Here is a 27744-nt window from a genome sequence, read left to right as displayed (position 1 = left end):
AAATGATTTGAATAATTCAGCATTACTTTTTAGTTTGAATGTTTAAAGACAAGTTTTAAGGCTATAGACTTTATCACCCAGATGTCCACACCCTCATTCCTCCCTTTGATTGCACCGCGATCACTGAAAGAGAAGGCTAGTCCAAACACATGCCCTTCAAGGTGGTCCAGCCATCAACATCCTGCAGAGCGGCACCACCATCTTCGCAGCTCATCTGGTCATATTTATCATCGCCATTGACACGTGTGGGTGAGCCATCGGAACGCAAAAGGAGCATCTTCTGGAGCAAATCTATATCACTAAGGGACCTCATAAGCCGAGCAATTAAATACCTAACAATAGCAATACCGACAAACATAAATAGCTAAATTGATAAGCCAATTGTACCATCAGCCCGACCTGCAGTTTCCCCAACTGGTCCCTTCAGTCATTCTGTCAAGGAATACCTGGATCTCTTCTTGTATCTTAGTAATATTGCCAGTGAGATCGGGAATGCCCATAGTGCATTTATCTTGGACAATGGTGCAGACCTCACCCTCCCGGGCAAGTATATAGTCTAAGGCATCCCGATTCTGCATAGAGTAAAGACACAGGTCTGATAATCCCAGTTTCCTCTGTTCCAGGGCCTCTTTAGTCTTATTTCCTCGAATGGTCAGGCCACAAAGGAGGGAATTGTGGTTCTTCCAACCTCAGGGTACTCTGGAATCTGCATCCTATTGGATGTCCTGTATTGTCACCTAGTCCGTTCCAGGTCCATGTGCCCCATAAGGCCTGCTGTACCCCAGCTAGTGTTACACCAGCTGTTTGTATACACAGACCGGAGCTATTGGAAAGTGATATTTCTCTTCACAGGGTCGGCAGTAGGAAGTCTGACGAATAGAATGGAATCGGGGACTGGGACGGGGCAAGTAAGTCATCTCCCGATAGAGAGGAGTAACATACTACTGCCTCTGGGGCGAAGAGCGTTCTGTGGGCCTGTATAAATCAGTTGCTGGATTGTGGAGTTTCCCCTATCAGGCTTCTCTTTTCTCGAGTCGGCCCGTTCTGCAAAAAGGGAAGGTGTTCCCGGGCATCCTCAAAATATTTACCATAATAACGAGGTTGATCATTTTTATCCTCACTAGGCTTGCGTCTGCAGGTAAAATAAAAAAAACATGGTAACTGCCACTGATTTCTACTGTCCAGATGGACCACCTGGTCTTTCTGATGTAAGAGTCCATTGCAATAATCAATCTTCATCACATTCCACACGTCAAAGGCATCTGGTCCGGTGCTCCGGACGACATCTCCTCAGCATGGGTGGTGGATAATCTCTGATCATTCCTTGTCGCATCCATACTTAGTGGCTTTCCCCATCAGGACGTTGTACATGATCAGAAAGGTGAGGAGATAGGCGATCCCCCACATGTACCTCCTCTTAGTTCAAGTATCTGTAATAAGGTTAACATTAGAACAACAGCAAAATCCAAAAACCCAAATGGACAGTGGCCACTCCTTTTGTTGGGATTCCAGTATTCTCTCCTCCTCTTCCCCACTTTTGACTGCAGCGGTCAATCAATTTACAATGGTGCAGTTGGACCCAAGCCGAGCGCCCAGCGACTTTGACCGCCGTAGGGGTGGGAAGTAAAACCTGGAAGGGGCCATCCCAATGAGGTTGGAGACCTTTGCCAGTCCAGGTCTTGACGAGCACCAACGAACCAGGCTCTACCAGCGACGAGGCTGAAAGGGAGGGAACATCGCTGTAGGCCGCACGCTCCTGGGAATGACAGGCACGCTAAACACTAGTTAGAGCAAGAACATAACCAACCATTGCTTCGGTCATGCGGTGGACGTAGACTGAGAAAGGAGCCGAATTGTACCAAGGGGTACGGAGGGGGTGACCAGAGAGACTCTCTGCTGGAGACAGTCATGTCTTGCCGACAGACATGGATCTCATCTGGAATGAGGCCACAGGGATTAGCATAACCAGGAGAGGCCAGACTCGGCCATTAATTTGGCAAGTTTAGTCTTGAGTCTGGTTAAAACATTCACCAAGGCCGGCCGCCTGAGGATGATAAGCACCATGCAGTTGCCGACAAATACAAAGCTGGGAACAGAGTTCTCTGTTAGTATTACCTACAAAGTGTGGTCCATTGTCCGAGCTAATGCACGCAGGTATACTGAAGTGGGGAATTATTTCCTTAAACAAAATCTTCACCACGGTCTCAGCAGTAGCGTTAGGAGGAGGGTAGGCTTCAGTCCACTTAGAAAAGACATCAACAATAAGCAAAACATATTTATAGCAACTCAACTCATTTCTACAACTCAATTAAGTCCAGTTGAAGTGTCTCCAAGGGACCCTCCAGCAAGGGAGTTCTCGTAGAGATACTTGAACTAAGAGGTGGGGGATCGCCTTCCCACTGACCTGTATGATCACGGACAACATCCTGATCGGGAAAGCCACTGACTGAGTATCGATGCGATCTGGAACGATCTGAGATTATCCTGATGTCATCTGGTGCACCAGACCACACGCTTTCAACGTGGAGTCGTTTGAGCGATGGCGTGAGCTGCCAGAGGAAGTGGTGGGTGCTGGTACGATGACAAGTTAAAAGGCTCCTGGACGGGCATCTGAATATGAAGGGTTCAGATGGGTCAGGGCCAAGTGATGGCAAATGCGACTGGAGTCATAGAGATGTACAGCACAGAAACAGACCCTTCGGTCCGACTCGTCCTTGCTGACAAGATAGCTAACCCAATTTAGTCCCAGCTGCCAGCACCCGGCCCATATAGGGGCCAAGTGATGGCAAACGTGACTAGATTAATTTAGGATATCTGGGCAGGTTGGGCCAAAGGGTCTGTTTCTGTGCTGTGTGATTCTAATTGTCTTCAGTGAAAGCAGAAGTGTGGTTGTGAAGGCTGGACTTTCAGAGCATGTTTTGCCCTGACTGAGAGCGGAAGAGTTTGACTGAAATGTATCGGTGTTAATGCCTTGATGTCTCATTTTGCTCCCACCTTCCCGGGGTCATTAACCATTTTGTGTCTGGTCCTTCCACCCTGAATTGACACTTTTTTTTTGCTTCCCAGAATCAGACCTGCTCACTCTCAGCAGGATCCCAGTGTTGTGAAAGATAGTAACTTTCAGGTGGAGGCATCCAAAATTCAGAGAGATGTCAGTCTTGATATTTTTGCTTTTTCTGTCCCTGTAAGATCCTGAAACAGCACCTTCAGGGGAATTAGTTAGAGCGGAGTGAGAACAGAGGGGAAGGGAGAGTGGGATGGTGCTTTCAATTTTGTGGAACAACAAAAGAATATTCCACAGAAAGTAGAATTGCTTGTTCTGAATTTCTACCCTGCACTGATAGTGATGACTTGTAATCTCTTTTTGCAGAGTATTTGAAAATCTGAAGACTGAAGTTTCAAAATCAACAGATGAAGGACTTATGCCCGAAACATTGACTCTCCTGCTCCTCGGAAGCTGCCTGACCTGCTGTGCTTTTCCAGCGCCACATTTTTTGACTGACTCTCCAGCGTCTGTAGTCCTCACTTTGATGTCAATGTCTGACAGTCACTCAATCCATCGGGACAGCAACGATTTTTGATTGTGATTTCTGTGAGAGGGATCAACGCTTTTCGGTTCATGTTTGAAGACGTTTTCAGCATCAGGTGGGACTGGACGAGAGACCCCACTGTTGAAGCACACTGTGTGTGGAGCCTGAAACAGTTATACGGCCTGGGAAGGTGATTTCACAGCAGGGAGGGGCTCTACACGTGTTTGTGAGCAGCTGAAGCTGTGGCCATGGAGAAACCTGAGGAATCCCACCCTGTGGAGAAACCGTGGAAGTGTGGTGACTGTGGGAAAGGCTTCCGTGTACCGTCTACCCTGGAGACTCATTGGCGCAGTCACACCGGGGAGAGGCCATTCCCCTGCACTGACTGTGGGAAGGCCTTTACCGACGTCTTCACCCTGCGGAGCCACCAGCGGATCCACACCGGGGAAAGACCCTTCAGCTGCTCTGTGTGTGGGAAGGCCTTCAGCTATTCCTTCCACCTGCGGAGCCACCGGCGCGTCCACACGGGGGAGAGGCCCTTTAGCTGCCCCGAATGTGGGAAGGCCTTTACCCATGTCTGCGCCTTGCGGAGCCACCTGCGTATCCACACCGGGGAGAGGCCCTTTAGCTGCCCCGGGTGCGGGAAGGCCTTTACACATGTCTCCTCCCTGCGGAAGCACCAGCAGATCCACACGGGGGAGAGGCCCTTTACCTGCTCTCAGTGTGGGAAGGCCTTCAGCATATCTTCCTCCCTGCTGAGGCACCAGCGGATCCACACCGGGGAGAGGCCGTTCATTTGCTCTCAGTGCGGGAAGGGTTTCACCCGCTCCTCCCACCTGCGGAGACACCAGCGAGTTCATGTGCCATCACAGGGGGATTGAAGGAGTGACGGCTGAGTCCCATTATCGATTGGAATATCAACCCGGTTCCGGGGACTCCCGGGTTTGAATCCCGCCACGACAGATGGCAGAATTGGTATTCAGTCAGAAATGTGGAGTTTGGAATCTAACGATGAGACCGTTTCAGGGAGGGGGTGGTGCAGGGGAGAAAGCCCCCATCTGATTCCCTCTCTCCCTTGTTAGGGAAGGGAACCGCCATTGTGGGAAAGGATTCACTCAGTCGTTCCAGCTGCATCCTTTACCCGGTCTGGCCTACACGTGACTCCAGACCCACAGCAGTCTGGTTGACTCTACACTTCCCCTTCCTGGCAAAGGAGCGGGGAGAAACTTACTTGGAGACAGGGTATGGGTTGAAATTGCTGAGTGAGGCAATACTTCCTCCGGGTTACGGCTGTACCAAGGATCCAATTACAAAGGGACAACTTAGTGCTGACCAATCGTAAAGACAGTGGGGGTAGGGACAGGGGAGGTGTGGTGTGTGCACGTTCACCTTGAGCTGTTCTAAAAGCAACTACTTTGTCTCTGCCTTTTTGCTGGGGGGGATCTGAATCTGTAACAAAGTTGGGTTGCAATAAAGGTTACCTGAACTTACCACCGGGCTCAGACTCTCATTGAAAGCTTTGAGCTCCAAGAGGTTTTTGTTTTAAAGCTACTCATTTCTTTCAGCCTCCTGCACTAAGTTTAGAACATAGAACAATCCAGCGCAGAACAGGCCCTTCGGCCCTCGATGTTACGCCGACCTGTGAACTATTCTCAGCTCATTCCCCTACGCTATCCCAAAATCATCCATGCGCTTATCTAAGGATTGTTTAAATCTCCCTAATGTGCCTGAGTTGACTACCTTAGCAGGTAGGGCATTTCACACCCTTACCACTCTCCGTGTAAAGAACTTGCCTCTGACATCTGTCTTAAAGCTATCACCCCTCAATTTGTAGTTATGCCCCCTTGTACAAGCTGACGTCATCATCCTAGGAAAACGTCTTTCTCTGTCCACCCTATCTAATCCTCTGATCATCTTTTATGGCTCCATCAAATCCCCCCTTAACGGCCTTCTTTCCAATGAGAAAAGACCCAAGTCTCTCAGCTTTTCCTCATAATACCTTCCCTCCAGACCAGGCAACATCCAGTAAATCTCCTCTGCACCTTTTCCAATGCTTCCACATCCTTTCTATGATGGGGCAACCAGAACTGTACACAATATTCCAAGTATGGCTGCACCAGTGTTTTGTATAGTTGCAGCATGATATTGCGGTTCTGGAACTAATCCCTCTACCAATGAAACCTAACACACCGTGTGCCTTCTTAACAGCACTATCCACCTGGGTTGCAACATCCAGGCATTTATGCACATGGACTCCTAGATCCCTCTGCACATCCACACTACCAAGAATCTTTCCATTGACCAACTACTCTGCCATCCTGTTATTCTTCCTGAAGTGCATCACCTCACATTTAGCTGCATTGAACTCCATTTGCCACCTCTCAACCCAATTCTGCAGTTTATCCAAATCCCCCTGCAACCTGTAACATTCTTCCAAACTGTCCAGTACGCCACTGACTTTAGTGTCATCTGCAAATTTACTAATCCATCCACCTATACCTGTGTCTAAGTCAGTTATAAAAATGACAAACAGCAGTGGTCCCAAAACAGATTCTTGTGGAACACCACTAGTAATTGGACTCCAGACAGAATATTTTCCATCAACCACCACTCGCTGCCTTCTTCCAGTTTCTCATCCAAACTGCTAAAGCATCCTCAATTCCATGCCTCTGTACTTTCTCCATCAGCCTACCATGTGGAACCTTATCAAAGTCCAAGTACACCACGTCAACTGCCCTACCCTCATCTACATACTTAGTCACTTTCTCAAAAAACCCAATGAGGTTTGTGAGACACGATCTGACCTTGACGAAACCATGTTGACTATCTGAAATTAAACTGTTGCTTACTAGATGATTATAATTTTATCTCTTATAATCCTTTCCAAAATCTTTCGTACAATAGAAGTAAGGCTCACTGGTCTGTAATCACCTGGGTCATCTCTGCTGCCCTTCTTGAACAAGGGCACAACATTTGCAATCCTCCAGTCCTCGGGTACTAAACCCGTAGACAATGATGACTCAAATATCAAAGCCAAAGGCTCTGCTATCTCCTCCCTAGCTTCCCAGAGAATAGTCGGATAAATCCCATCCAGCCCACGGGACTTTTCTACTTTCACTCCTTGAATTGATAACACCTGTGTGTAACTAACCTCCATCCTTTTGAATCTAATATCTCGTACCTCATTCTTTTCCTGAGTGAACACCGATGAGAAATGTTCATTTAGCACCTCTCTGAATTCTACAGAATTCACCTCTCAACTGCTCAATTCTGTCTTTGACTGGCCCTATTCCTACTCTAATCAACCTTTTATTCCTCACATGCCTATGGGAAGCTTTAGGGTTCTCCTTTATTCTAGTTGCTAAAGACTGTTCGTGTCCTCTCTTTGCTCTTCTTAACTCTCTCTTTCAATCCTTCCTCGGTGATCTGAAATTCTCTATTGCCTCATCTGTACCATCTTGCCTCATCAGCACATAAGACACAGAACTTATGTCAAAACATCAGTGTCATGCAACTGATAGAATATATTGAACAAACTTAGATAGTCTTCATCTCTTAGAATGGGTGTGGGCTTTGGTTCATTAATATGTAACAATGTTCTTGAGATGACATAAGGTTTTATAAAGAAAAGATATCTCTACTCAGACAATGCATTAAAGGTGTGAGATTTGAGTCTGTCAGTATTCCAACCTTGAATCAGACCGGTTCTGTTTCCAAAGTCGGAATTTGTAAAATATTAGATGCATTGACTGCCTGCAGATTGTGTGCTTTTTGAACAAAATTGAATGTATCTGCAAATATAATTCTGCCAATACAATTTCACCCCATGGAGTAGTGTGTGTGTGTGTGTGTGTGTGCATGAGAGAGTAAGAGTGTGCACAGAAGTGTGTGCGTGAGTGTGCACAGAAGTGTGTGCGTGAGTGTGTGCACAGAAGTGTGTGTGCGCGCATGCTTGGGAAAGTGAGAGTGTCATGGAGTATGAGCCTGCAAGTGTGAGAGAGTGTTGAGGGGTGTGTGTCTGTCTGTCTGAGAGACAGAGTATGTGTGTGAGAGAGAGGCTTAATAAAAGAAAGGGGTTGCATTTTTGCTAAAACAAGGACGTGTACAGATAATGATCGGGCGATGAGTCGTGTTAGAGAACACAGACATGGGGGGAGGGGGGGGGGGGAGTGTTCAGGTACATAGTTCTTTGCAAGTTGCAACACTGCTAGATAAGGTGTTAAGAATGCATTTCACAACATTGCCTTCATTGTTCACACCACTGAGGAGAGGGGTTGGGACATCATGTTGAGGTTGTACAGGATGTTGGTGAGGCCACTTTCAGAGTACTGAGTACAGTTCTGGTGGCCCTGTATGAGGAAGAATACTATTAGAGAGGGTTTAATAAAGATTTACCAGGATGTTGTAAGGACTGGAGGGTTTGAGTTATAAGGAGAGGCTGAGACTTTATTCACTGGAGCACAGGAGGTTGGGGGGTGACCTCAGTGAGATTGATAAAATCATGAGGAGTGGGCATAAGATGAATAGAAAATGGCTCTTGTTTAGCGTAGGGGAACTCAAAACTTGGGGGGCATTTTTTTTAATGTAAGGAGAGAGATTTAAAAGGAAGCAGAGGGGCAACATTTTGAAAGAGGGTGATTTGTATGTGGAATGAACTTGATGAGGATGTGGTAGATGCAGGTACAGTGACAACATTGAAACAGCATTTGGATGGGTACATGGATAGAAAGGTTGAGCCAAATGCAGGCAAGTGGGACTGGTTTAGTTTGGAATCCTGGTCGGCATGGATGAATTGGACCGAAGTGTCTGTTTCTGTGCTGTATACCTCTATTGAAACCAGTAGAATTCTGAAAGGGTTTGGCAGGATAGATGCAGATAAAATGCTCCTTTGTGGGGAGGGTCATCGAATTCCGACAATGTGGGAGCAGGCCATTCAGCTCATCTATTTCACTCTGGCCCTCTGAACAGTATCCCACGCATACCCAACTCCTTACTCCGTATTTCCCATGGCCAATCCACCCTAACCTGTACATCCCTGGTCACTATGGGTAACTTAGCACAACCAATTCTCCCTAACCTACACTCTAATCTATACATTACCTTCTCAAGAATGTAATTTAAGTGCAGAACTTTTCTAAGAAAAATGTCAGTTTGACTCAACATTGGGTCACAGATAGAATTCACATCTATTGTCTCTGCTTATAAATAGGGCAACGTCTCTTCGAAATGTAGATTCATTTCGATATAACTGCGTTAGCTTACATATTAAGATATCCCTTTGAATGTGCCCACATCCCTTTGAAATGTAATCTCGCCCATTTACATCTCTGTATTTATTGAAATACCCGTTAAAATATCCATGTCCCTTTAAAATGCAGATTGCCCCCTTTAGATATGAGACCGTTCCGTTAGATGTCGGAATATCTGTTTAAATGGAGCCGTGAGCTTTCCCAATGTAACAGGGCCTCCTCGAAACGTGGCAGTGTCCCCCCCTGCAGCTGCAGAGCGGGACAGGAGAGTTTGTTTTTGTGTTTGTTTGTTTTTTTTTGTTTCTTCCTGTTTGTCCTACGTAGTGTTTGTGGCAGTCCTTGCAAACACCCAGAGTATGGGTCTGGAAGGTATACGCTTCGGCGGGTCGGTGTGGACTTGTTGGGCCGAAGGGCCTGTTTCCACGCTGTGAGTAATCTAATCTAATCTAAGGATGTTGCCAAGACTGGAGGATTTGAGCTATAGGGAGAGACAGAACAGGCTGGGGCTGTTTTCCCTGGAATGTCAGAGGCTGAGGGGTGACCTTATAGAGGTGACCTTATAGAGGTTTATAAAATCATGAGGGGCATGGATAGGATAGATAGACAAAGTCTTTTCCATGGGATGGGAGAGTCCAGAACTAGGGGTCATAGGTTTAGGGTGAGAGGGGAAAGATATGAAAGAGACCTAAGGGGCAACCTTCTCATTTAGAGGGTGGTACGTGTATGGAATGAGCTGCCAGAAGTAGTGGTGGAGGCTGGTACAATTGCAACATTGAAAAGGCAACTGTGGGGGGATATGGGCCCCATGCTGGCAGGTGGGACTAGATTGGGTTGGGATATCTGGTCAGCATATACGAGTTGTCCAGGTTCAGGTGGATTGACAGTACTGAAATACCCATAGTGCCCAGGGATGTGCAGGTTAGGTGCATTAGTCAGGGGTAAATGTTGAGCAATCGGGGTTGGGGAATTGTGTGGTGGGTTACCCTTTGGAGGATCGGTGTGTAGTCTTTGGGTCGAGTGGCCAGCTTCCACACTGTGGGGAGTCTCTGAAGGGGAAGGGATTTTTGTAAACTGTGCAAGGCAACGCAGGCGTAGTGCGGGGGCCTGCTGTTGGCCTTGCCCTGCCCCTTGCTCCTCCCCCTGTTGTTGAGCTGTCTAAAAAACAGCTACTCTTTCTCTGCCCTTTTGCTGGGGGCATCTGAAGCTGTAACAATGTTGGGCCACAATAAAGGTAACCAGAACATACTGCTGGGCTCAGGCTCTCATTGAAAGCTCCAAGCGGTTTTTGTTTTAAAGCTGCTCATTTCTTGCAGCCTCCTGCACTAAGTTTCCAAAGTCGTGTATCAGATGGAGCAGTGAATGAGTAGCTGGTTTCATTAGAAATTATAAACTTTTCAGGAGTGCAGGCACTGCATCGTTTCATTGGCAGTTTACTGGCAGCACCGGGAGGTATGGGCTGTGCTCATTAGAAAGGAGGTGGAGGTGCTGCTGTTGGACGAGATGGGACAAGGTTTAAAAATAACAACACCGGGTTATAGTCCAACTGTTTTATTTGGAAGCACTAGCTTTCGGAGTGCTGCTCCTTCATCGGGTAGCTGTGGAGCAGGATCATAAGACACGGAGTTAAGAGCAAAAGGTCACAGTGTCATGCAACTGATATGATATATTGACAAATGTAGATTGATGTTAAGCATTCAGCACACTTACCTTAATTGTTCACACCATTGAATAAAGGAGTTGGAACATCATGTTGAAGTTGTACAGGATGTTGGTGAAGTCACTTGTAGAGTACTGAGAAGGCTTCTGGTGGCCCTATAATAGGAAGAATACTATTACAGAGGGTTCAGTAAAGATTTACCAGGATGTTGCCAGGACTGGAGGGTTTGAGTTATAAGGAGAAGCTGAGACTGTCTTCACTGGAGCACAGGAGGTTGAGGGGTGACCTCATTGAGATTGATATGATCATGAACATCAAATAGCGACGAGCCTGCACGGTTATGTCAAGTGAGTGGGGGAGAAATTGTGGCATTTGGACACTTTAAATCCATCAGAAACAGCATCTCCATACAGCATACTGTGCATGTCAGGTGAGGTGCCAAAAGACTGGAGGTTGGCTCACGTGGTGCCACTGTTTAAGAAGGGTGGTAAGAACAAGCCAGGGAACTATAGACCAGTGTGCCTGACATCAGTGGTGGGCACATTATTGGAGGGAATCCTGAGGGACAGGATTCTACCTTCATCTAGGTGGATTTTAAAAAGACTTGAAAGGCACAATGTTTTTTACACAGAGTGGTTCACGTGAGGGCTAAATGTCTCGAGGAAGTGGTGGATGATGCAGGTACAGTAACGTCATGAATAGGAAAGGTTTGGAGAGATCCATATCACTGGCAGGTGGGACTGGTTTAGTTTGAGAACATAGTCAGCATTGACTAGTTGGACTGAAGGGTCTGTTTCTGTGCTGTCTGACTCTGGAACGGTCTTAAAACTGGATACTGGTCTTAAAACCATTTTCTTGCCTTCCCCCACAAGCATCCACATTAAAATCACGTGAACTCAGCCTTGAATATATTCAATGACCCCCTAACTGCTGGAAGACATCCCCACTTCTGAACTTAATTCCTCTTGCTAATATGCCACTTGCCTTGCTCATTGCCTGCTGCACCTGTCTGGCAACTGGCGCAGAAGGACACCAATGCCCCTCTGAACATCCACGCATCATTCCTGATGAAGAGCTTGTGCCCCAAAATACGACTGTCCTACTGCTCGACCCACTGTGCTTTGCCAGTTGTGGTCTTCTCTACGTCAGGAAGACCAAAAGTAAACTTGGGGAATGGTTTGCCGAGCATCACAGCCGGGTCCGCAGAGGCTGAGTGGACTTCCCAGTCTCCACCCATTTTAATGCCCCTTCCCACTCCCCTTCTGACAAATTAGAGGAACAAAACCTCATCTTGTCTGACCAGTCCGCAGCCCGGAGGACTCGACACTGAGTTCTCCAATTTCAAATAATCTCCCATCCCATCCCCCAACTCACTTCCCAGCCCCTTCCACTCTTCCCTGCCAACTAGATTCCTTCCTCCCATTCACCAACCAGATTATGGGGATAATGCAGGAACAGGATACTGATTGAGGATGATCAGCCATGATCATAATGAATGGTGGTGCTGGCTCGAAGGGCAGAAGAGCCGACTCCTGCACCTATTGTCTATTGTACCCTCTATCTGTCTCCACCTATCCTCACTTCATCACCCTGCCCCCAGCACATCCTTGTTCCACAGCTCTCCCTATACCTACCCCCAATCCTGAACAAGGGTTACACCAGATACCTCAACTCTTCCACCCACTGATACTGCCTGGCTTGCTGCATTCTTCCAGTCTCCTGCCTGTCTATTTTGTCAATTGAGACAAAGGCTTGGACTAATTTTTCCAGAATCTGTCCCCTCACTGGATTCACTCCCATTCCTTTCAGTTGCTCCAAGTCAACAATTGAACCCCAGAATGAAACGTAAATGGAAAAGGGGGTGAGAAAAGAGAATGCTGTACATACAGATGTTGGACAGAGGAAGGAAGCTGCAGTCTGATTGAAGCTCAAACTTCATTGAGAGGAGGGGCAGGAACTTCAGAACCTCATGGCCCAACTTCCACATTCACCAATAGGGGAGCTCCGAATGGCAGGAGGACAAGTCTCCTTCCGGTCCTCCAGTGTCAAAAGTAGGTTTCGCCCCCTTTCTGCCGACAATAAGGAACACGCCCAATGTTTTGGTGACATTAGCAAACATGTGCGCTACTTGTTGACACCGAGGAGTGTACACAATATGCTCTGTAGCAATGCTGGTGTTACTGACAGATTTTAAGTTTCCAAATGACTATCGGAGATCCAAAAGGGCAGAGCGATATTTTTTTCCCCCATGTGGCTCGATATTTGATTGAGCAGCCAGACAAATGCAAAGTTTTTAAGTCTTTACCTCTGTGTTGGGGTGACCTTCACAACTAGAGGACATAGGTTTAGGATGAGGCCGCAAAGATATAAAAGGTACCTGAAGGGCAATGTTTCCATGCAGAGGGTGGTGCAGGTATGGAATGAGCTGCCAGAGGAAGTGGTGAAGGCCGGTATAATTACAGCCTTTAAAAGGTATCTGGATGGATATATGAATAGGAATGGTGTAGAGGGATATAGTGTTGGCAAAGGGGACTAGATTAATGTAGGATATCTGGTTGGCGTGGACAGGTTGGACTGAATGGGTCTGTTTCCGTGCTGTACATCTCTACGACGCTAAATAATAAAAAGTCAACTTTTCCAGTGAACATATCGATGTTAACAAGGCTTAGTGCACAACCTGCTTTACTAACCGTTCTCAACAGGTCCTGCCCCTTCAATAACTGAGGAACATATACATGCTGGTGCATAGTATCCTTCACTAGTATTTACACACTACCCTCAGCAATTGTACAAGTAACAGCAAAGGATTAATAAAACAGTGAGGGTAAACAGCACAAGGATTAAAACACAGTGAGGGGTAAACAGCACAAGCGCCAGTAAAAGCAGATGGAAAGTGAGTGTAAAATGTGACTATGACAGGACAGGCCCCACATTCCTTCCCCTCCGTCCCCCCCACAACCTGCCTCACCTTTCACCTCCCGGGCCCAGTACCTTCCAGGTGGCCCCATAGTTGACACAGGGGCCGCCCCACGACCAGTAGAACTCCACCACCCAGGCGGCCGACCAGTTCCCAAACAGGCCCTCAACCCCATCCGCCTCCAGAATGGTCACCGGCTCCTGCCTGCTGTACAGCCGGCCGGTGTGGCCGTGACACAGCAGCTGCACCAGGAAGGCGGCGGTGACCAGTGACGGGGGTCTGCCCCGGGCCGCACGGCGCCATTTTCCTAACGGCCGCCGCTTCCCCGCTCGAGCGACTTCTCCTCCCAACCGCCTTCACCCCCGCGTGACGTCTGCACGGGGGGATGGGCGGGGCCGGGGGAGCCTCACCGTCACCAAGCAACAGCCACCTCGCGCTACAACTGCTCATTCACAAAAACAAACTCTCCTGTCTCGCTCTGCAGCTGCAGGGGGGACACTGCCACGTTTCGAGGAGCCCTGTCTACATTGGGAAAGCTCACGGCTCCATTTAAACAGATATTCCGACATCTAATACAACTATGTTAACTTTCAACTACTTTCAGGGAACATGTATTTTGCTCTGAGTAAGTCTATTGAGTTTAACTGCAGCATGGCTGTAGTTTTAAACTTGTTTGCTTTCCTGAACAGCTAGGTTTAAATGTTTTATTCGTTAGAAGAACCAAAATTAGTGATAGTTCACATATCCACCCTGAAATGGGGTGGGTAACTGGATTGAGTGGGTAGGCGCCATACTAAGTTTAACTTTGGGGACAGCCTTTGAGCTGCATATGAACAAACTGCTTACATGTTGCACTTATCGACTGCTAAATATCTGCTCTTGTTATCTTAACACTTAGCCTTCTGATTGGACATTGCAAAGGTTCACCTCCCGCCCACACCCCGCCAGCACCCTTCCCAAGGGTCAGACCCTCCCTCTCTCCAGGCACACAGTCTGAATAATTGACGAAGCAAAATTCACTGTCAAATCCCATCAACATGGAAGATCCCAGCCCACCCTACCTCCCACTCTGTACCCAACCCATCCAAAAACCACAAAACATCATCTCATCTTTAAAAAACAAAAGGAAAACTGGACCGCATCAAAACGTTCAACAACGGTCAACGCTATGACTGTTACACAACACTTTACGGAGCTACATTTCAACTTGAGTTCGTTTGCACTCCCTCATGAGAGTTCACATTAAAAGCTCATTGTACCAAATCAACGGCATGCCACAGCTCTCTGGAATTCAGCGGAATTCTTCCTGGTATCCCTCATGTTTTCTGGTTTTTTGAGAAAGGAGACCGTCCCGTTAGCTTCGCCTTCAGATCTCCTTGGCTACGCCCAAAGTTTCGGCTGATCAGTTCAAGCACAGGGTCGCAGCCTTTTCTTGCTAAGCTCAGCTGGCTTAAACGTTAGCAACGCCTCTGGTTCCCGTTGGGATTTACGCTCCCGAGCGCAGACCTGGCCCGCAGCCTCTGAACCCACCAGTTCCTGCTGACTGCAAACTGCCCTTCTGTCAGCAAAAGTACAAACATGACTGGGACAGTGTTCATTTCGCTATTCTCAATGTCAACTCTGACCCCACGAAAGGTTCTCTTTTCAGGGGCGGGCATGTCAATTGCCGACTTGGGGTTTGGTGAAATGTCTCAACAAGTGGTTCCGTTTGTCTATATTTACAAGAATTCTAACCCCAACTAGACATTTACATGTAAAATCTAAGAATTATGCAACGTGACACATGAAAGCATGATGAGGAGCATCTCCTGTGTCCTCTCTCAGCTCAGAGAAGACTTAAACCCCGCTCCCCCCTGTAACATTCCTCCAGGTGACAAAAGGAACTTAACGCAGGCGGATTATAAGGGGTTGCTCAGTGGTCACAGCGCCAAGGGACCCGGGTTCAATTTCAGCCTCGGGGCGACTGTCCGTGTGGAGTTTGCACATTTCCAGCCTGCGCCTGCGAGGGTTTTCTCCGGGTGCTCCGGCTTCCTCCCACAATCCAAAGATGCGTAGGTGAGGGTGAATTGGCTATGCTAAATTACCCATAGTACTGTTAGGACAGAATCTGTTCTTGCATGTTCGTTTTAGGAGGAGAGACAACAGACGCTCAATTGTTTGGCACAAGCAGGCTTTAATGCAGAATCGTAGCTGATACAGTGAATCACCATGCATTCACTGGAGAAGGCGCGTTCTGCCTTCCCCTCCCAAATCTGCTCCTGATATACTCTTTGCTAAGCAGAGCTTCGCGGAGCTACTAAGCATTGCCTTATTAGGACATTTCGCGTTTGCTAGGCGTTTCCTGTTATTGAGCTCATTTGGGCGTTGGCAGCTGAGCTGGCCACGTAAGCAACAGTTTCGATTTCCCAAGCAGCAGCTACAGCTACAGTTTCGATTCCCAAACAGCAGCTATAGCTCCACCCTCCCTTGACCTATTTTATCCTAACAGTACCCAGGGATATGTAGGATTGGGTAATTTAGCATGGCCAATCTACCCTAACCTACACATCCCTGGACACTATGGGTAATTTAGCATGGCCAATCCACCCTTAGTGTAGGATTGGCCAGGCTAAATTGTCCTGTAGTATCCAGAGATGTGCAGGTTTGGGTGGACTGGCCGTGCTAAATTACATAGTGTTTGGGGATGTGCAGGTTAGGGGGCATTGGCCGTGCTAAATTACCCATAGTGCCCAGGGATGTGTAGGCTAGGTGGGAATTGCAGGGTTACAGGCAGAGGTCTGGGTGAGGTGTGGGTTGGATGGGCTGAAGAGCCTACTCCTACACTGCAGGGGTTCTAAGCGTGAGATGAGGTGCTTGACGGAAACGATGGGGAAGAGGCAGTGAAAACACAACGAGACCGTTTGAAAGTGGGAGCATGACAGGAGGGGGTGGGTAAATGGGATGTGGTGAGGGAGGGGGCTTAGGAGAGAAAGAGACACAGAAAGAGAGGGTCACACACAGATACAACTGGTGAAAGTGGGGAAGATTGTGATAGGTTCAGATAAGGTGGAGGAAGAAAAGCTGTTCCCTATTCACTGATAGTGACAAGGTCAGGGGCGGCCTGAAGTTCAGGGGTTTGAGCAGGAGAGAGAGGGGGAAAACAGAGGAAAAACAGGTTTACCCAGCAAGCAGCAATATGCTGGAATCCGCTGTCACCTCAGAGAGACAGACAGACGCAGAGGCAGATGCAGAGAGACACAGAGAGAGAGAGAGAGAGACACAGAGAGACAGAGAGCCAGAGACCGAGACGGGGAGGTAATCAGATGAAAGGCCTCCCTGTGCTGTGAGATCCAAAAGGAGCACGCGAGCAGCTGCCCCAGTGTTTCTGGCGGTCTGAGGCATCTCCCCCTCGCCCCATTACCGGTACCGCTCTCCCGTCCCATTGGCACCTTCCCGGTGAACGGCCCACACTCGCATTGCACTCAAGCTGCCCCTTACCCCCCCGGGGGCTGGAAGAGGACGGAACAGCCCGTTCCGGAGCGGGGCTCGGGAACGCTGCCCATGTCTGCGACGTCCTTTCCGAGAAAGGAAACAAAAAGGACAACAGACAGGGGACCACCCGCATCAACGGGAATGACAACATTTCACCCTCAGACAAGGCTTTGTCAAGAGATGTACAGCACGGAAACAGACCCTTCGGTCTAACCCGTCCATACCGACCAAATATCCCAACCCAAACTAGTCCCACCTGCCAGCACCCGGCCCATATCCCTCCAAACCCTTCCTATTCATATACCCATCCAAATGCCTCTTAAATGTTGCAATTGTACCAACCTCCACCACATCCTCTGGCAGCTCATTCCATACACACACCACCTTCTGTATGAAAACGTTGCCCTGTAGGTCTCTTTTATATCTTCCCCTCTCACCCTAAACCTATGCCCTCTAGTTCTGGATTCCCCAACCCCAGGGAAAAGACTTTGCCTATTTATCCTATCCATGCCAGTCATAATTTTGTAAACCCCTATAAGGTCATCCCTCAGCCTCCGACGCTCCCGGAAAACAGCCCCAGCCTGTTCAGCCTCTCCCTGTAGCTCAGATCCTGGCAACATCCTTGTCAATCTTTTCTGAACCATTCCAAGTTTCGCAACAGCGGGGAGACCCAGAAATGGAAAAGACTGAAGGGGGAAGTCAGCGGTAAATCTTTTGAAGAGGTTACAAAGGAGAGACCTCTGTCTGCAGCGGGAATGACCCCCACAGTAGCAGGTCGAGGTGGACGGCATTTAAGGAGAAGCTGGATACAGACGTCAGGGAGAAAGGAACTGAAGGGAATGCTGCTGTAAGGGAAATCAAGTGTGAGCAAGTGAAGGGGAGGTGCGTAGAGGCTCACATGGGTCAGAAATACTGAGAGAGACCAGTTGAGCTGAAGGACCTGACTGGAGACTCAATGGGACAGAGTGAAAAATCTTGGATCCACCTGCAAGAGAAGGAGAAACACGTGATTTACCTCCCAGGATTTAGCAAGTCCCGCAGATTCTGCAGATCACTTTTTTGGTCAGAGCACTGAGTATCGGGGTTGGGGTCTGGACAGGACGTTGGTTATGCCACTTTTGGAATACACAGGAACCTCGATTATCCAAAGGACACATGCAGGGTGTATTTCAGTCGCTTGACGATTAGATCCCTCACAGTGTGGAAACAGGCCCAACCAGTCCACACTGACCCTCCAAAGAGTAACCCACCCAGACCCATTTCCCTCTGACTAATGTACCTAACACGTCGGGCAACTTAGCATAGCCAATTCACCCTGACCTGCACATCTTTGGACTGTGGGACAGAACCGGAGCACTAGGAGGAAACCCACGCAGACGCGGTGAGAATGTGCAAACTCCACACAGTCTGTCGCCTGAGGCAGGAATGAAACCCGGGTCCCTGGTCCCGTGAGGTAGCAGCGCTAACCACTGAGCCACCGTACTGGTTCATCTAATTCTGGATAATCGAAGTTCCTCTGTATTATGTGCACTTCTAGTCTATCGGAAGGATATTGCAAAACTTGAAAGGGTTCAGAAAGATTGACAAGGATGTTGCCAGGGTTGGTGGGTTTGAGCTACAGAGAGAGGCTGAACAGGCTGGGGTTGTCTTCCCTGGAACGTCGGAGGCTGAGGGTTGACTTTAAGAGAGGTTTATAAAATCATGAGGGGCATGGATAGGGATAGACAAAGTCTTTTGCCAGTACTAGAGGGCATAGGTTTAGGGTGAGAGGGGAAAGATTTAAAAAGGGTCCTAAGGGGCAACATTTTTCACACAGAGGGTGGTGTGTGCGTGTGGAATGAGCTGTCAGAGGAAGTGGTGGAGGCTGGTACAATTGCAACATTTAAAAGGCAACCACTTGGGTATCTGTGTAAGGAGGGGTTTGGAGGGATAGGGCCAATTGCTGGCAAATGGGACTTGATTAGTTGAGGATATGGAGGAGTTGGAGCGAAGGGTCTGTTTCTGTGTTGTACATCTCTACTTCAGGAGGAAATGCGCAGTCGCAGGCTCGCAGAGCCACTGGCTGCCAAGCGGATGGGAGCACAGCAACTGCAGTGACCCTCCGCCCTCCCACCCAGGGTTCAGCCCTGGGCGGTGACTCACAGCACCTGGCCCCGTCACTTGTGCCCCCGCTGGTGCCGCAGCAGGTGCTGGGAGTGAGCGAAGCCCCTCTCGCAGACGGGGCAAGTGAATGGCCACTCCCCGGTGTGGACCCGCTGGTGTGTCCGCAGGTTGGTCAGCCGGGTGAAGCCCTTGCCGCAGACGGATCAGATGAACGAGCGCTCGCCGCTGTGAAGCCGCCGGTGCAACAGCAGGTTGGAGGAGCAGGTGAAGCCCTTGCCGCACTCGGGGCAGGTGAACGGCCTCTCCCCGGTGTGGACCCGCTGGTGTGAGAACAGGCGGGACGACCGGGTGAAGCCCTTGCCGCAGACCGAGCAGGTGAAGGGCCGCTCCCCGGTGTGGACCTGCTGGTGGGTCAGCAGGTTGGACGACCGGGTGAAGCCCTTGCCGCACACCGAGCAGGCGAAGGCCCTCCTGTGGACCCGCTGGTGGATCTGGTGGGGGAAGCCCTTGCCGCAGACGGAGCAGGTGAAGGGCCGCTCCCCGGTGTGGAGCTGGTACCGCAGCAGGGTGGACGAGTGAGGGAAGCCCTTGCCGCACACCGAGCAGGTGAAGGCCCCGCCGGTGTGGACCTGCTGGTGGGTCAGCAGGTTGGACGACTGGGTGAAGCCCTTGCCGCAGACGGAGCAGGTGAAGGGCCGCTCCCCGGTGTGGACCCGCTGGTGGGCCAGCAGGGTGGACAAGTCAGAGAAGCCCTTGCTGCACACCGAGCAGCTGAACGGCCTCTCCCAGGTGTGGACACGGCGGTGGATCTCCAGATCGGATGGGTAGCAGAATCCTTTCCCGCAATCCCCACGGTTTCTCCATGGCGCACGGAATGCCTCCTGAGACTTCCTTTCCCCACAGTGGGCAAACTGGCTCAGGCACGTGCCCCTGTGGTTCAGGTAAAGACGATACTTTAAGAGCCTACTGAAGCAGACAAAAATGTTCGAAGAATTTGCCCCTTCTGGACTGAAAGAGGGACGTCTCTCCTGTCCCACGAATCAAGGGGCTCTGTCAGACCTTCACATGGTACTCAGTTGGGGAGCTCTACCTGCAAAGCTGCTCTTCTCATATCCTGTGAAAAGGGGGATTACAAAAGTCATTGCTGCCTGCACATGACAGGAATTCAGAACAGATCATTCTAGTTTCTGTAGAACTTCCCTAAAACAATCAAGTTACAATATGCAGATGCCAGTGTTGGGTTGGGGTGTACAAAGGTAAAAAAAAATCACACATCACCACGTTGTAGTCCATTAGATTTGTTTAGAAGTTCGAGCTTTGAGAGCTCTGCACCTTCATCAGGTAGCTAGTAAAACTTCCAGGCAAAAAAGACAGCAGATGCTGGAGATCAGAGTGGTGCTGGAAAAGCACAGCAGGTCAGGCAGCATCCGAGGAGCAGGGGAAAAAAAAAGACATTTCAGGCAAAAGCCCTTCATCAGGAATGAGGAAAGAATGAGGACACTTTCCTCATTCCTGAAGAAGGGCTTATGCCCGAAACATCAAATCTCCTGTTCCTTGGATGCTGCCTGACCTGCTGAGCTTTTCCAGCACCACTCTGATCTCCAGCATCTGCAGACCTCATTTTCTCCTATAACCTAGAGTTGTGTGATTTTTAACTTTAAAAAAAGTGTTGCAAATCATACATACATACATACATACATACACACACACACTTTTCTTCAATTCTCACTCTGCTGTTTCTGATATTACCCATCCCCCAGTATTGTTCAGAAAGGGACTTATTACCTAAAAAAGCTGTAAATCTCCATCCCACACACTCTTTAACTCTTGCTGTACCTAATATTCCACCTTCCCCCATGCTCCAGCAGGGTCTGACTGATGCTCATTGACTGAGCCACACTCACCTCTTCCTGGACACAGAGACACTCCAGACCAACACAACATCAGCTACCCTTAACACCCCACCACAACGGCGCATGTGCAGGAGCAACCGGTCACGCGAATGGAGGGACCGCCGTCGTCACAAGGGCCGCGCGTTGATTGGACGGAGCGCCCGCCCGTGCGGCGTTCCAGCCTTTCCCAATGGTCCACCACGCCGTGCGTCACGCGGCGGCACTGGTATTTGTGACGCCCAGGCCCACGTGACCTCTCTCCTCCACCACTCCCCACGCGCCCCTCCCTTCACCTCGACCCGGGGAGGCATGACCAATGGGGAGCCTTGGAGGACCGGAAGGAAGGCTGGTCCTCCTACCAATCAGAGCATCCCCTCAATGTTTGAATGCGGAACTTGGATCATGAGTTCCTGCTGCTCTCTCTCTCTCTCTCTCTCTGAATGAAGATTGAGTGTTACCCCAGACTGCACCAACCTCTGTGAGTACAGCACCCTCTCTTCTCACCCCTCCTATTCCATTTCTTTTCTCATTTTGGGATTAAACTGTTGGTTTGTAGGAAGTGAAGTGAAAGGAGGTGAACTCAGGAAAGGTGCATATGCTGGATGCATTGGTCTAGATCGCTGTCTCTGTCCCTCTGTCTCTGTGTCCCTCTGTCTCTCTCGTGTCCTTCATCAGGAATTGCGGAGGGGGAGGTGGAGGGGTGTGGAAAGGGTGCTGAGAGATAAATAGGAAGGTGGGAGTGGGGCTGGGGGTAAGGTAGATGCAGGTTGGGGGGGGGGAGGTGATGGCGACAGGGTGGAGCAGATTGGTGGGAAGGAAGATGGACAGGTGAGACAGTTCAAGAGGGTGGTGCTGAGTTGGAGGGTTGGAGCTGGGGTGGGTGGGGGGAGGGAATGTGAGGAAACTGGTGAACTCGATGTTAAAGCCGTGTGGTTGCAGGGTCCTAGGCCACCTGATACCTGGAGGAAGAAGGCCTCTGCATTGGGACCCTCCAACCATACAGGATCAATATTGATTTCACCAGTTTCCTCATTTCCCCCCTCCCCCAGCCCAATCCCAGATACAACCCTCGAACTTGGGAATGCTCTTTTGAACTGTCCCACCTGTCCATCTGCCTTCCCATCTATCTGCTCCACCCTCCTCTCTGACCTGTCACCTTCTTCCCCTGCTTTCATCTACCCATGGCATTCTCAGCTCCCTTCCCCCAGTCCCACCTCCCTCCCATTTATCTCTCAGTCCCTTTGGGCCCACCCCACATTCCTAATCAAGGGGTTATGCCCAAAACGTCAAACCTCCTGCTCCGAGAACAGCCAGGGAATTCCTAGAGGCATGGCACTCATCCACAGATTCAATCAATAAGCACATCGACCTGGACCCAATATACCGACCGCTGCAGCGGACAGCTGGAACTGACAACCGGAAGCGGGCAGAGACAAACCACTATAAATGCCGGAGCAAAGATCACAGAAGCGCTTCACAGGAGGCTCCCAAGCACTGAGGATGTCACCTCGACAGGGGACGAAACGTCTGCAATACAAACTCCCAGCTCGGCGAACAGAACCACAACATGTCATGTATTTCCAGTCATACCCGTTACAGGACAGGAGAATACTGGGCTCAATGCTGACTCTGTGGATGAATCTAGTCAGACTCATTCCTCTCTATATCCACAGAGTCCTGTAAGTGTATTCCTCTATAGGGTCCCTCCAGTCTCACTTGGGTATTGATCGACTCCACTACATCCTCAGAGCGAGCATGTTCTAGGTCTTGTTACCAAAGCAAAGTTCTTGCTCTGATTCTCTTTCCCCTCCCCCCCCACATCTTGGTCTGTCAATATGGTAGAGAGAGAGAGAGACGGGGGGGGGGCAGATAACTAGGTTTGCAAACTGCATGAGGGTGGCATGGTGGCTCAGTAGGTAGCACCGATGCCTCATAGTGCCAGGGACCTGGGTTTAATTCCAGCCTCGGGTGACTCTCCGTGTGGGTTTTCCCCGAGTGCTCCGGTTTCCTCCCACAGTCCAACCTTGTGCAGGTGAGGGTGGGTTGCCGTGCTAAATTGCCCAGAGTGTTCAGGGATGTGTAGCTTAGGTGCACGTGTCAGGGGTAAATATAGGGGAATGGGTCTGGGTGGGATACTCATCACAGGGTCGGTCTGGACTTGTTGGGCCGAAGGGCCTGTTTCCACACTGTAGGGGTTCTAATTCTTAACTTTTCTTGGAGCTAGATCTGCCAAATGTCAGGAATCAGAAAAATTGGGAGGGAGTGTATTAGGTACGGCAGTAGGGAGAGTGTGTGGGATGGAGACTCACAGGTTTTGGGTTATGGGCGTGGAATGAATATTCCGTGAAATCGATCTGTTAAACTCTGAGATTCTACGTGATACTGACAGCGATGACTTTCTAATTTACAGGCTTTCACAGGAGGATTTACCTGCACATCTTGAACTAATTGCCTCAGCCAGCTTGACTCATTGGGACTGGAATTTTATCGATCTTTTGAGTGGAGAAGGAGGATTGTCCCGCCTGCTTCCAGAGATCTGACTGGTAAAGCACTGAGATGCCGCTGTTCGAGGGTGGAGGGAGCTTTACCGGAGCGGAGAGTTAGCCAGCCGGCCCCCCGCAGCAGAGTGGGACGTCAGAGGGAGCGTCGAACCTGGAGGGAGCCCGCGCCGTGGGGAAACCGTGGAAGTGTGGGGAATGCGGGAAGGGGTTTCGAGTCCCCTCTGAGCTGGAGATCCACCGGCGCGGTCACACCGGGGAGAGGCCGTTCTCCTGCCCCGAGTCCGGCAAGGCCTTCATTGGGTCCTCCAAGCTGCTGAGGCACCGGCGGGTCCACACCGGGGACAGGCCGTACCCCTGCCCCGAGTGTGGCAAGGCCCTTCACCCAGCTGTCCCACCTGCAGACGCACCGGCGCCTCCACACACCAGGGAGAGGCCTCTCACCTGCCCCGGGGGCGGCAAGGCCTTCAATCGATCGCCGACCCTGCGGACGCACAGGCGCCTTCCCAACGTGATCGCACGGAGTTGAAGTCTGCAGCGAATCCCACCCAGGACTGGGGGGGATCGATTGTGCCCCGTTCGAAGACAGTGGGTGAAGCGGGAAGGGAGCGAGGCTTCCTTTCTGCCGGACTGGCCGCTCTCGCTCCCTTTGCTTCCCGTGGGACCGATGCTGTTTGAGGCTGGGACTGCACGTTCCCCGGGCCAAAGATCTGCAGGAGCTGAGGAAGTGCACTCCTTTCACACCGGATGGTAAATCATGTTTGTCCCATCTATTTCAGTCTTAAATACCCTCCGTGACCTGGCCTCCCAGCCTCCTGTGGCAGTGAATTCCCAGATTCCCCACTCTCTGTCTGAAGAGGTTTCTCCTTATCTCCGTTCTAAAAGGTCTAAGGCTGTGCCCTCGGCTCCTGGTCTCTCCTACCAATGGAAACATCTTCCCAATGGCCACAGATAGATCAAAGTCAAATACAGTAGCCTCTATTCCATTGAGTGTCCAGCACACTTTATAGCACTTTGTAAAATCAGGAGGGCCATTGATGAGGTGAGTGGCAGGTGTCTTTTCCCGATAGAATAAAGAATATTCCAGCACAGGAACAGGCCCTTCGGCCCTCCAAGCCTACACCGATCCAGATCCTCTATCTAAACCTGCTGCCTATTTTCTCAGGATCTGTATCCCTCTGCTCCCTGCCCTTTCATGTATCTGTTGAGATACATCTTAAATGACGCCATTGTTCCCGTCCCTACCATCTCCGCTGGCAACACATTCCAGGTACCCAGCACCCTCTGCGTAAAGAACTTTCCATACATATCTTAAATCTTTCCCTCTCACTTTGAACTCATGACCCCAGGTAACTGAGGCCTCCACTCTGGGGGAAAAACATTTCTTGCTATCCACCCTGTCTATACCTCTCATGATTTTGTTGGCCTCAATCTGGTCCCCCCTCAACCTCCGTCTTTCCAATGAAAATAATCCTGATCTATTCAAACTCTCTTCATAGTTAGCATCCTCCATACCAGGTAACATCCTGGTGAACCTCCTGTGCACCCTCTCCAAAGCATCCACATCCATTTGGTAATGTGGCGACCAGAACTGTACGTGGTATTCCAAATCTGGCCGAAACAAAGTCTTGTATAACTGTAACATGACCTGCCAACTCTTGTACTCAATACTCTGTCCGATGAAGGAAAGTGTGCCATATGCTGCCTTGACCACTCTACTGACCTGCATTGCCATCTTCAGGGAACAATGGGCCTGAACACACAGATCTCTCTCTACATCAGTTTTCCCCAGGACTTTTCCATTTACTGTATAGTTTGCTCTAGAATTGGATCTTCCAAAATGCATCACCTCACATTTGTCTGGATTGAACTCCATCTGCCATTTCTCTGCCCAACTCTCCAGTCTATTCTCCATTCTGCTGTATTCTCTGACAGTCCTCTTCACTATCTGCTACTCCACCAATCTTAGTGTCAACTGCAAACTTGCTAATGAGGCAACCTACACCTTCCTCCAAATCATTTAGATATATCACAAACAGCAGTGCTCCCAGCACGGAGCTTGTGGGACACCACTGGTCACCGTCTCAGTTTTGAGAAACTCCCTTCCAATACTACTCCCTGTCTCCTGTTTCCCAACCAGTTCTCTATCCATCTGGCTAGAATACCCTGACCCATGTGATTTCACCTTTTCCATCAGCCTACCATGGGAACCTTGTCAAATGCCCAAGTAAAGTCCATGTCTATGATCTGCAGCCCTTCCCTCATCAATCAATTGTCATTTCCTCGTAGAATTCTATTAATTTGCTAAGTCATGACCTTCCCTGAACAAACCATGCTGCCTATCACTCATAAGCTCATTTTCTTCCAAATGTAAACAGATCTTATCCCTCAGTATCTTCTCAGCAGCTTCCCTACCACTGACATCCAGCTCACAGGTCTGTAATTACCTGGATTATCCCTGCGACCCTTCTGAAACAAGGGGAAAACATTATCAATTCTCCAGTCCTCTGGGACCTCACCTGTGTTCAAGGAAGCTGCAAAGGTATCTGTTAAGGCCCAAGCTATTCCTCTCTTGCTTCCCTCAGTAACCTGGGATAGATCCCATCAGGACCTGGGGACTTTGACCACCTTAATGCCTTTTTAGAATACACATCACTTCCTCCTCCTTATGCCGACTTGCCCTAGAGTATTCAAAGATCTATCCTAACGTCAACATCCACCATGTCCTCTCCTCAGTTAAACCTGACACAAAGTACTCATTAAGAATCTTGCCCATTTTCTCTGACTCCACACACATCTTTCCTCCTTCGTCCTTGAGTGGGCCCACCCTTTCTCTAGTTACCCTCTTGCTCCTTATATATGAATAAAGGGCTTTGTGGTTGTCCTTAACCTTGCTCGCTAAGGATATCTCATCGCCCCTTTTAACCCTCTTAATTCCTCATTTCAGATTGGTCCTACTTTCCTGATATTCTTCCAAAGCTTTCTGTCTTCAGTCGCCTAGACCTTATGTATGCTTCCTTTTTCCTCTCAGCAAGTCTCACAATTTCACCTGTCATCCATGGTTCCTAATCTTGCCAATTCCATCCCTCATTTTCACAGAGACATCTCTCTCCTGAACTCGAATCAATTCTCTTTAAGAGCCTCCCAAATATCGAATATGGATTTTCCTTCAAAAAAGCTGCTCCCAATCCACACTTCCCAGCGCCTGCTGAATTTGGGTATAGTTGGCCTTTCCCAATAAGCACTTTTCCTTTCGGACCACTCTCATCTTTGTCCATGAGTATTCTAAACCTTACGGAATTGTGATTCCCTACCCCAACGTAATCCCATATAGGGGCCAAGTGATGGCAAATGTGGACTAGATTAATTTAGGATATCTGGTCAGCTTGGACAAGTTGGGCAAAGGGTCTGTTTCCGTGCTGTATGACTCTAATTGTCTTTGGTGTGAAAGCAGAAGTGTGGTTGTGAAGACTGGACTTGCAGAGCAGCTTTTAAAGATGTTTTGCCTGACTGGGAGCAGAAGAGTTTCACTGAGTGTATTGGTGTTAATGCCTTGATGTCTCAATTTGCTCCCACCTTCCTGGGGGTCGTTAACCATTTTGTTCCACAAATAGCTGCATTGCAGGTTCCCCATGAATTGACACACTTATATTTGCTTCCCAGATTCAGACTGTTGCTCACTGTCAACTGTATCCAGTGTTGTGGAGTTATCCAAAATGCAGAGAGATGTTAGTCTGACGTTTTTGCATTTCTGCCCTGTAAGATCCTGACTCAGCACCTTCAGTTAGAGTGGAGTGAGGACAGAGGGAGAGAGAGGTGGGATGGTGCTTTCAATTTTGTGGAATAACAAAAGAAAAGAATATTCCACAGAAAAGTAGAATTCCTTGTTCAGAATTTCTACCCTGCACTGACAGTGATGACCTTTTGTAATCTCTTTTTATGGAGTATTTGAAGATCTGAAGACGGATTTTTCAAAATCAACAGATGAAGGCCGTTTGCCCGAAATGTTGACTCTCCTGCTCTCAGATGCTGCCTGACCTCCTGCGCTTTTCCAGCACTGCACATTTCAAATCTGACTCTCCAGCGTCTGCAGTCCTCACTTTGAAAGTCACTCAGTCCATCAGGACCGTAACTATGATTCTGTGAGAAGGAGCAAAGCTTTTTGGTTCCTGTTTCAGTACGTTTCCATCAGTGGGACTGGATGAGAGACCCTACCATTGCAGGGCACTGAGTGTGGAGCCTGAAGCAGTTTTTTGGCCTGGAAAGAGGAATTCACAGTGGAGAGAGTCTCTACGTGCGTTTGTGTGTGGCTGAAGCTCCGGCCATGGAGAAACCAGAGGAATCCCGCCCCGCGGAGAAGAAACATGTGGAAGTGTGGCGATGCAAAAAAGGCTTCTGTTTCTCATCTGCCCTGGAGACTCATCGGC

At 49.2% G+C, this 27744-nt stretch overlaps 1 protein-coding gene, 1 long non-coding RNA gene and 1 pseudogene across 2 annotated transcripts in view; 2 read left to right on the top strand and 1 right to left on the bottom strand.

Annotated features, from left to right (window-relative positions):
- Positions 1–5020, top strand: part of LOC132808465 (zinc finger protein 850-like) — a 31066-nt pseudogene extending 26046 nt beyond the window's left edge.
- The window catches only part of LOC132808475 (gastrula zinc finger protein XlCGF7.1-like), a 506159-nt gene that overhangs the window by 229943 nt on the left and 248472 nt on the right, over positions 1–27744 (top strand). The window lies entirely within an intron of this gene.
- Positions 10312–13674, bottom strand: LOC132808498 (uncharacterized). The gene is made up of 3 exons (XR_009642093.1): positions 13405–13674; positions 10487–10591; positions 10312–10374 (listed from the first exon to the last, which is right to left on the bottom strand). It is a non-coding gene; the product is annotated as an uncharacterized LOC132808498 (long non-coding RNA).

The sequence above is a fragment of the Hemiscyllium ocellatum genome (assembly GCF_020745735.1).
Source record: "Hemiscyllium ocellatum isolate sHemOce1 chromosome 27 unlocalized genomic scaffold, sHemOce1.pat.X.cur. SUPER_27_unloc_6, whole genome shotgun sequence".
In the NCBI taxonomy this organism is placed as follows: domain Eukaryota; kingdom Metazoa; phylum Chordata; class Chondrichthyes; order Orectolobiformes; family Hemiscylliidae; genus Hemiscyllium; species Hemiscyllium ocellatum.
Note: the sequence above shows the minus strand (reverse complement) of the source record. Positions and strands in the feature narration are given on the sequence as shown.